The 9667-nt window shown below is 48.3% G+C and overlaps 1 long non-coding RNA gene across 1 annotated transcript; it reads right to left on the bottom strand.

Moving 5' to 3' along the window:
- Nucleotides 1-235: 235 nt before the first annotated feature.
- Nucleotides 236-6487, bottom strand: LOC142027179 (uncharacterized). Its single transcript, XR_012649025.1, has 5 exons — nt 6370-6487; nt 4331-4446; nt 2988-3671; nt 1363-1433; nt 236-394 (listed from the first exon to the last, which is right to left on the bottom strand). It is a non-coding gene; the product is annotated as an uncharacterized LOC142027179 (long non-coding RNA).
- Nucleotides 6488-9667: the final 3180 nt, after the last annotated feature.

Raw genomic sequence — 9667 nt, 5'->3', positions numbered from 1 at the left:
AATGTGAGCTCACCTCCAGTGCTGGAGAGCAGGGAGGGTGCATAGAAGAGACACACAGAATACCAGGCTGGCAGTGCAGCAGGACAGCTTGAGACAGAGAGTGCAAATGCCAGCCCTGGAGAGCAGAAGTAGGGAGCTTTGAGTAAACGCTCCTCCCATACACTTTAACGTGTTTCAGCATCCAATAGCACTGCTTAAGATAACATTAAAAGGTAGGGGCTTTTCACTATTTATCTTGAAATGCCGTTGTATTTTTCACATTGCTTTCACATGGTGCAGCAAAGCTGGGAGAGTCCAGTTTCCTAGCTGCTGTCACAGGCTGCTTGGTGTCTCTGGTCCTCATGCTACAGCAGCCAGGTGCCGGCTCTGTGGGGACCTGCACTTGTGTACAAACCTTAAACAAAACAAACAAAAATCAGGGGTTGAGGAAGGAGGAATGCCGATTTTCTAAAATTATGCATGCCTTGATATAGAAGATGGGCTTTAGTCTGGATGATTTATGAGTACCTGGGCCACTCCCATCAGGCTGGGACAGGATTTCTGCACTGGAGCAAGAAAGGCTGGGATGTCTCTGGCAGCTGCTTCAGAAAAAGTCCAGAGAAATTCCTACTGGCCATTTCTAACAACCTCCTAGCAAGGCAGAGATCTGGGGTATGCAGAAGCAGGGCCAGCCCAGCACAAGCCAGCATGGGTCTGGCGAGACTCATTAGCCTGGCTTCAGTACCTCTCCGATGGTGCAATTGCAGCTCAGTTCAGAGGCACGCCTCTGCAGCTGCGAACAGGCAGCCCCAGGCTCCAGAAAGATAGATAGAGAAAAACAGGAGTGTAATTTATGCCACATCTTCTTATCTCCTCTTACTGCCACTAGGATGCAAATTAATCATAGCTTTCGTAAGTGATTACATAAGCATCATATTAATTTTGTTCGTATTTCCCCAAAGAAATCAGCAAATTGTTAGAACAACTTGGAATCACAGATTTATTTTCCAGGCATCACAGACTATTGGCAACTGGGGTGAAGTCTTTTATCATTTCACAATGAAGATAATCTGGTTAACAAACCAAATTTCTTCCAAAAGAAAGAAGCAACAGTAAGCAAATAGGCAGTGACAATCAAAAGCCACAAGAGGGTTTGGAGGAGAAAGCAAATTTGGTTCAGCCCCTTGTTTTTTGTATTGCATTCTCTAGAGCTGCCTTAAGATTCATTTGTTCCCATCCAGAATATTCTGTTATATGAAGCATTATTCAAAGACAGAGGGAGAGACTGCACATTCACAGATGGAAAAGGTCTTGAGGGAGTTTGGTATACAAATACCCAAACCCCTCAATCCTCTGAGCTTTCAATAGTCCCAGAAGACTCACCAGGGTGCACATCTCACAGTGACTGCCACCTCGTGCAATTCTTGCTGGAGGATACGTGCATGACTGTTTCACTGGAAGGAAAAATAGGTTTGATGAGAAAATTTGCTGCTGCATCCATTTTGAGTGCAACAGTAGAACAGAGAGAAGGAGCTCTTGGAGGGCTTGTGAAATCCCCTTAGAGCAGCTTAGAATGACTTGAAGTGTGCCAGTGAAGTAGATCCACAGGGCCTTTGGCCAACCCTGGCTTCGATGCTCCTCATTGCCAAGAGCCCTCCTGGAAAGAAGTAGCTCCTTGAACTCCTGTTTGAGCTAAGGCAGGACCTTAGCACTTGGCTTCTGGCTGCACACCTGGGGCCCAGAGCTGTAGAAAGCCAACCCTTGTAGCACTTAGACCTGGGAGCAGGAACAGGGCTTATTCTATAAATAAAGTTAAATTCTTTTGTCTTCCCAAGCAATATTCTCAGCCATCAGCTGGGAACAGGCTGGTAAATACCAGGAATCTCAAACTCAGGTTTTTTGTTTTATGCAGCAGACAGCCTAACAGGGGATGAAAGATGATGCCTGAGCATAGGGCTGCCAAAGGTGTCCAGCACACAGCCCCTCACCTGTAAGCACTAAGCAAATACAGACCCACACAAGCTCCTCCATCTCCCCTGCAAAATTTGTGACCCTTGGGCCGAATGACGCCACAGCACAGTTCCCCCGTGGAGACAACCAGCTGCAACAGATCTGACGAGATCCCTGCACAGGACACAGAGGAGTGCACGATAACCCTGCTGCTGAAGTACCCTTTACCATGGGGTCTGTGGCGAGGAAGGCAGCAGGCACCCATCAGCCCTCAGCTTCTCCTGCCTGTCCTCAAAGAGATGTTGGTCCAGTGGGTTTCTCCAGGGGTGCCCAGCCTCTCCTAGGGCTTCCCCCCATCTGCTCTTTGTGCTCCCAGCAATGCCCCTGCTACCACCTTACACCCCTCAGGCAAGGGTTCACCAACTGGGGGCACTGGGAGAGAGCAGGACAGGATGGACTATGCTAAAAAATATGAGGAATGTATCTTTCCCCAAGTTTTATACCTGGGTAGTGCCTGGGGAGAGTCAGGCATCTAAAAACCAGAGCTAAACAACTAGCAAGAGTATGCCTTGCATCCTACCAGTCCCAGCAACCTATTTTGACTGCTAGTCACCCTCTCCATCCACACAGGCTTGTCCCCAGGCTTTCTTTTGAGGTGACACAATCATTACAAATTATAAGTAAAAAGGGGGCATAAAAAAAGCCCTTTCAAACCAAACAACTGGAGGAAAATGTGCTTCTCTGCTATTCAGTGGCCAAACAGAGTGCTTGCTGAGAGCCAGAGAAACTGTAGTCAGGTCCCTCCTCAGCATTATGGGGTTTACCCCAAAATCTCCCTGCAAAGCATCCTCCTACACCAGTGTGTTCAGGAGAGCCATGGCTTCCTCCCCCCACAGCCCTTCTACTTTGGGTCAACATGTATTTGCCGGATTAGAGAGAGAGAGAGAGAGAGAAAAGACATCATTCATGCCCATGCCATCTCCCCCTTGTACAATGCCATCCCAAAAGAGCATCAAAAGAAGAAGTTGATGCAGACAAACACCAACACCTATACATACCTGCTAACACCATATCACACAGCACCATGCTGCTTGTCCCTGTGCTCCCAGGTGCAATTTCCAGCAGGGGTGCCCCACGCCTTCCTTTCTTTTGGGGTGCCACCAGCAAGCGCTGGGTGTGACAGGGGCGGCTGTGCCTTCTTCCATGCTCACTGTGGGGAATCATCCTGTGGGTACCTGCTGCACCAAGCCCCGTAGGAAGGGGTGTGGTGAAGTGGGCACCACACCGTCCTGGCTGGGGCAGAGCCACCCATGGCAGAGGGCAACCCAGTGCCAAGGAACAGGAAATGCTGGAAAACCCAAGTGTCCACAGGCTCCAGGCAGCCCCCCAGCTCAGAGGAGGGTTTGTGCATTGAAATGTCAGGCCTAGGAGATGCCTGTGGCAGCCAGGAGCTTCATCCTTCTTCAGATGAGGCAATCATTCACTGCAGACTTATTGGAGACTGTGACATTTCTTACAAGCTGTCCCATGGCCATCAGCTGGAGGCAGAACCATCACTGCTAGCCTGAGCTGCATGTGATCCACATACAGGATTTCAGGTACTAAATAGCTATAGATGAATACAGTAAGGAATACTCCTGCATTGGTGAGATGATGAGCATAGCAGTCCAGCTAACTCTTCTTTTCTTTAACTCTTAATTATTCTATACCCAAGAAGTTACTGCAACAGCCAAAACTGTATTCTGTGGAGACAGAGTGATTTCTACATTAAATTAAGAGCCACAGTAGACCTCCTACAGCATGCTTGGCCTCAGTCTATGTTGAACGATTTCAGTCCCTCCTCTGCACTCATCTGAGGAGTTTAAATCCTGAGACATTTAAGGCCTAATCCAGCAAAGCGCTTTGGCATGTGCTTATCCCTAACAGCACAAAAAATTCTGCTGGAACCGGTAATAAGAGAAGCCAATTTGAGTTTTATTTTATTTAGGAGATATTTAGTTGATTTAGTTGCAGAAAGCAACAATTAAAAGAGCGATAAAGTTTCACTCTATATATCTAGATTATATTACAGTAACGTTCGTATCTATATAGTTCAGTTGCACCAGCCATTTTGCTGCACATGCTTGCAATTCAAAGGTTAGCTACATCTAGGATGCTTCAAGGGCAAGGGGGGTTGTTTAAAAATGCCTGAAGCAATTTCATTAGCATAAGATAGTCTTTTCCACTTCATCATATGAACTGTGGTTGCTGTACAGTGAAGCAGCACAAAGAGCAGCTGCTTTTCATTGATAGGTGAATTGTTTCCCTTAAATTATGGAGAGATGATGGACTATATATAAGCACCCTTTAGATTATATTTTTAAAGAGCAGAACCACAACATATTCTTAAATAACTGCTAACCTCCAGCCAACTGGATTTCTTCGCAGTTTTGTACAGATGATGGTTTTTTTCCAAGCCGAGATTTGATATATTGAGATCCAGCCCCGAGCACAGTTCTGAAGCCAAGCTCAAACTTCCTGAAAATGAAAATTCATTATGAAACATAAACAAGTCTTTAACCATGACATGGAGAATAGGAACAAGAGGTGAAATCATTCTGCTGTGATAAGAATAATTTTTCTCTGCAGTTGAATCATTGTTCTAGACTGAGCATGTGAAAAGAATTAGGTTAGCCTTACCTTCCCTGTATTAGATTTGGACAAGTAATTAAAAGTTAACAGAAGGTAGACTAAAATTAGCTCAAAATGCCACAGCCATATGATAACCCAGAAATAAAAAACACAGGCCTGTCCATTGCGATTTAAATCTAAACCAGAACAGGACTAGCTCTAAAATGGTTCCCGCTGTGTTAACTGCGGGTCTGTCTGCTCTCCTTGCCCACCTGCTGACTGCTTCTCCATCCTCTGGAGGACACCCTTCCCTGACCTCACCTCTTCCAGGATCACAGTTTCCAAATTTTACCCACAGGCTTTCACAGCTCTGCAAAGACTCAGCCCTCTGTCTGGCAAAGGCACTGACCCCATAGCTGCCATGTAGGTGCCAGGCCGGACATACCCGCCTTCCCAGCAACTCTGACCAGGACTGCAGCTCCCAGTTCAGCATGCTGCTTCCTGGCTTTGCCCAAGTGACACACCTGGACTATTCATTCAGTGGCAACAGAGTATGTTGCCTCGTTGGAGCACGCCAAGATGTTGGTTGCAAAAGGCTGCCTTTCTCCGCCAGGCACAGCAGGACCCTAGGCAGGTGCCACCAGCACCTTCCCACAGCCAGGTTACATGTCTGCCCAGATAACTCCAGAGACAGGGAACTCTGCCTCCAACAGCTTTGGCTGCAAGGACAAGACAAAAGCTTCAACTGCAGGGCCAAGACAATTTCCCGTCTTTGACATAGGCAGGGGGACTCCATGAATGCTGAGTTCCAGCTTTGCAGTGGTGACCAGGTGTCAACAGCTTTGTCCTGAAGATACAGACAGACAGGAAGACTGAAAATGATCGTACTGGCATGAGGGAGTGATACTGTCTTTGGTGCATATATGCCCATGGATGCTTACTTAGACCCTGACAGCAAGTTGGGACAAGTCACAAGCACGGGGTAGCCTGCAGAGGTGGTCTGCCGCTGCCATCAGCAGTGGGGATGGCACCGTGAAGTGTCCTGGACAACAAAGGGGCGGCACCTCCAGGCACCACAGGAGCCCTGCGCAGCCCATCACCTGGTCCACTGGTACCAGGACATGAGCACATGTTGAGCACCAGGAACATCTAATCCCTGCTTGCAGCCTGCTATGCCATTTACTGGTCAGTGGCCAAGCAGCCCCCTTCCCACCTACCTAGGCGGGAAGGCACATATACAGAGCAGACCAGAGTGTGCTGGTTGCCTGTTCTTGCTTGTACCCACTCATCCTCCCACAGATGAGCAGGAATAGTACCTGATCACATCGCACATGTGGCTTGCCTTTCCCTGATAAAAGCACTGCAACTTTCAGCACAAATAATGTTTCAAAACTCTTCTTCCAGTCCCACAAATGGCAGGCTCCTACATCCCTGCATTTATGAACAGTCAGTTCATTCCTCAACAGCAGCCAACAGGACCGGTGCATGCCCAGCAGGTTTCATCTACAGGGCTGTGAACACATAACTCAACTGCCTTCTTGTTAGGTAGCCTAGAGTTAGGGATGCCTGAGGGACCTTAGAGCAACAGACAATAGGACACGGCCAGTTCTGCACCTGCCTTCTGGCCTCAGTCTGCCAGGTCCTACACGGGATCCTCAGTCCATGCTGCCTTTCTCTGTAGGGTCTTTCCCTTCAGGGTCATGACCATACTTTGAAGGAGACACTACTTGCTACATGCAGCTCTGGTGATGTCAGTTCAGAAACATCTGGGACTCTAACTCTTAAGTTACAAAAAGAAACACCACAGCAATCCCATGTTATATTTCTTACCTGCAAGATACAGCACCTTCAGCTTCCCAGAAACCACCACTCGGGTGTGCAGCTAATGCATTGCTTCCAGCACTGGGAAAAAACAGGGCCAAGGGGAAGATATGCAAGTCTCTTGGAGACTTTACAGGGCCCCAGAGAGGTAGGAAGAGATGATGGCCAGACATGCCCTCTGGAGCTGGAAGAGTCATGAAGATGTGTTCAGGAGGTAAAGGACCCACATAGCACTCAGCAGTGATGATCCAGGAGCCTATGGAACGTGTCACCATTTATCTGGATGGGACGGGGGCAGACACCTGCCTGAAAGTGTTGCAAAAATAGCGGGTCTTGCCTAATAGTCTCCAGTTCATGCTGTCCTTATTTACCCTCTGTCTCTTCCCTCGTACGTGCTCCTCTTACATGTCCTTAAGAGCTAATATTATCTATGCACTGCAGAGCTGCAGTCCCAAAACACCCTCCAGCCCTGTGAAAAGGCTTCTCCTCAGGCATGGCAAGGAGTGCTCAGCAGGCCTCTGCAACGGCACAAAGCCTGGTTGTGCTTGTGTCTTCCTCTTCACCTTGCCTTTCCAGCAGCAAAAAAATTTCACCCCTTTGCAGGCACCATCATGGAGGCATGAATACAGGATGATCCAGACCCAGAGCTTGTGGTTGCTTCAGAGCAGCCAGAGTGTTGGCACCTCTGCAATGCTTTGGCTGTTGAGGATTGTGTATGCCATTGCTGTAGAGGATTTTTGTCTTCCTTTTGTTCCATTTTGTTTATTTTCTCTTTTGCTCCATGGTTAAACACTTTCCTTTCATGACTTGCTACACATTTTTAGTTCAAAACCTGAAAAATAGTGTGTTTGACCCACTGAGGGAGAGCACAAAGCACTGAGATGATCTTGCCACTTATTGCCCCAGCATATCTGGGGATTGTCAGCTACTTAAACACATCTGCAGCTTGCTGATTGTCTGAAAACGATGCAGCTTGGACAAATATCCATTTTACAGCTATGTATGCCTCCTGTGCAACAGCCCCTAGTGCTGATTTGCTGACTCTGAGCTGGTTGGTGGGAAAGCACAGGCACTATGAGGAGCTGTGTGCTCTAGTCCATGTCTTCTCCATGTTCAGTGCAGAAATAGGGTTAGATCAGCATGTTTGTCCAAGGATTTTCTGATCCTCTTTTGGTGCACAGTCATATCCTCTGTCTTTCTCAGGGACCCAGAATGGTGCTGGCAGTGCAGAAGAACCAGGTTCCCCAGCATGACATCATCCTTGCTCTGTGGCAGAGCTGGGTCCTGTTTTGCCTGGCTTCTATGCAGGCCAGGCAAGCTAAATTGATGGGCACTGTCACTGCAATCAATCTGCTTCATGCATGCAGGGAGGTTCAAAATGTATCCGTGAGTCTCACTGCAGGAGGCACGTTCAAACGCAGTACCTCTTGTTGTCTTGTGCAGTATTGGTGTTTGCATGCTGGTAAACGTGCATGCTACTGGGCTGGTCACTCAGTGACTTTTTGGAAACGCCTTGTGGGTTAGCACTGGAAAAAGGAAAGAGGTTTACAGCTCAGCTTGATGTCCCATAACACCCTGACAGAGGCCTGCAATGGGTTTGGAGTTCACAGACCACGTGAATTCCTGGCATGAGTTTGCCTGGAAGAAGACAATGCTACCAATTTCTGTGTTAGCACTTCATTCATTTAAAATTTACAACATATCTTTGTGGAGGATCATATTTGCTGATCGTCTTTTTTATACCCATGGAGATCTGGGGCTTTGTTTTTATTTACACAAAAGCTGCTTGTGATAAACTAGGAAATGCCTGTATTATCTTGTGGGAGATGGAGCGTGTTGAAGCATGTCTGATTCTGATGCTTACGTGCTGTGGATCAAAAAGTCCTGCTAACAGAACCAAGCAGGAAAGGTAGTACATGAGCCCAGATAAGGAGCATCCATAGTAGACACCAAGAAGCAGGATTATAGCCTTGAAGAGAAAACTCCTTCACCCCAACCTCCCATGACATGGCTGGTTCACCAGCAGCAAGGAGAGAGTGATCAAAGTGAAAAATATCACAGACCTGCACATGTGGAAAGGCAGGAGGACTGACCGCACCAGGAGAGGCTGTCCAGAGGATGCTGGCCAAAACAGACAGGTTGGTCAAGGAGGACATGCCTACAGGAGCATGTGCTGCAGGCTGCCAGGGCTGCTCCTCCTGGCTGGCAGTGGGGCTGGCTAGGAGCTATGGATACCTGAGGTGTTCAGTGCTGGGGACCAGCTCTGGAGCAGAGGCACCTTGGGGCCACCAGCTGAGGTGTCACAGGGCCATCACATGAGCATTCGACCCCCAAAGCCAGGAATCTCTCCCATCTCCCAAGTCAGATAACTACTTGCACGTCATCTGAGTAGTTTAAAGAGGCTTCTCTGTGACATTTACACGGGTGCTTCCAGGAAGTCATTTTCAGGCTAGCAGTGCTAAAGGGCTGGTGTCCTGCATGTGCTGGCAGCAGATCAGAGTTGCTTGGTGCCCTCTACACAGCACTGCTCTTCATTCCAACCAGCACGAGGGGACGACTGTCCCTGAGGTACTGTCGATGGTATAAGCAATAGTTCAGGGTGTTTAAAAGGGTACTTTTCAGATTCCTTAGTATGACTGAGCCCCTGGATATGTAAGAGCCAAGTGTAAGCTTGGCCGCTCCCTGCTATGTCCCTGTGCAGATGAACAGACATGCAAATACCCGCTGGGGTATTGCAAAGCCAGAAACCATCACACAGAGCAGCACATCGTCTGGATGTGCCTCAGTTCCCAAAGGTCATGCCCTGTTTTCCAGTGTGTGGAAATCATGGGATAGGTTGGGAAGGAGAAGAAAAGGAAGTCTGCATGTGACAGGACACCCAGGGCACACACCTGGACCCCGAACCTGGGACACACTCTCACATGCTGGTGTAAAGACCTAGAAATACATAATGCCCAGCAAATTTAGTAGGTAGCAATTTCCCACTTGGCAAGTGCTAAGTAATAGAGAAATTATGGTTAATGTATACCCCTGTCAGATCCTCTACAAGTCATGGGGAAGGGGTCTGTAGGGGAGCTTGGACTGTAAGAGGGAGGTCTTGGATGTCTCTGCTCTGCTGAGTCCTGAGACACAAGGAAAATTAGCCATGCTCCCCACCAAACTGCAGGGTCTGACCCAGAGCCTGGTCCAACCTGGAGGTATCCAGTGAGTGCTGCAGCCCCCAGTGGGGTCCTGCTGCCCAAAGCCAGAGCTCAGTCGCCATGCTCAGCTGGTGCCAGCACAGCATGGACACTGTGGCTACTTCAGT

Source organism: Buteo buteo, chromosome Z (assembly GCF_964188355.1).
Source record: "Buteo buteo chromosome Z, bButBut1.hap1.1, whole genome shotgun sequence".
Taxonomy (NCBI): Eukaryota; Metazoa; Chordata; class Aves; order Accipitriformes; family Accipitridae; genus Buteo; species Buteo buteo.
The sequence above is the reverse complement of the archived record's forward strand: the minus strand, read 5'-3'. Positions and strand labels throughout refer to the sequence as shown.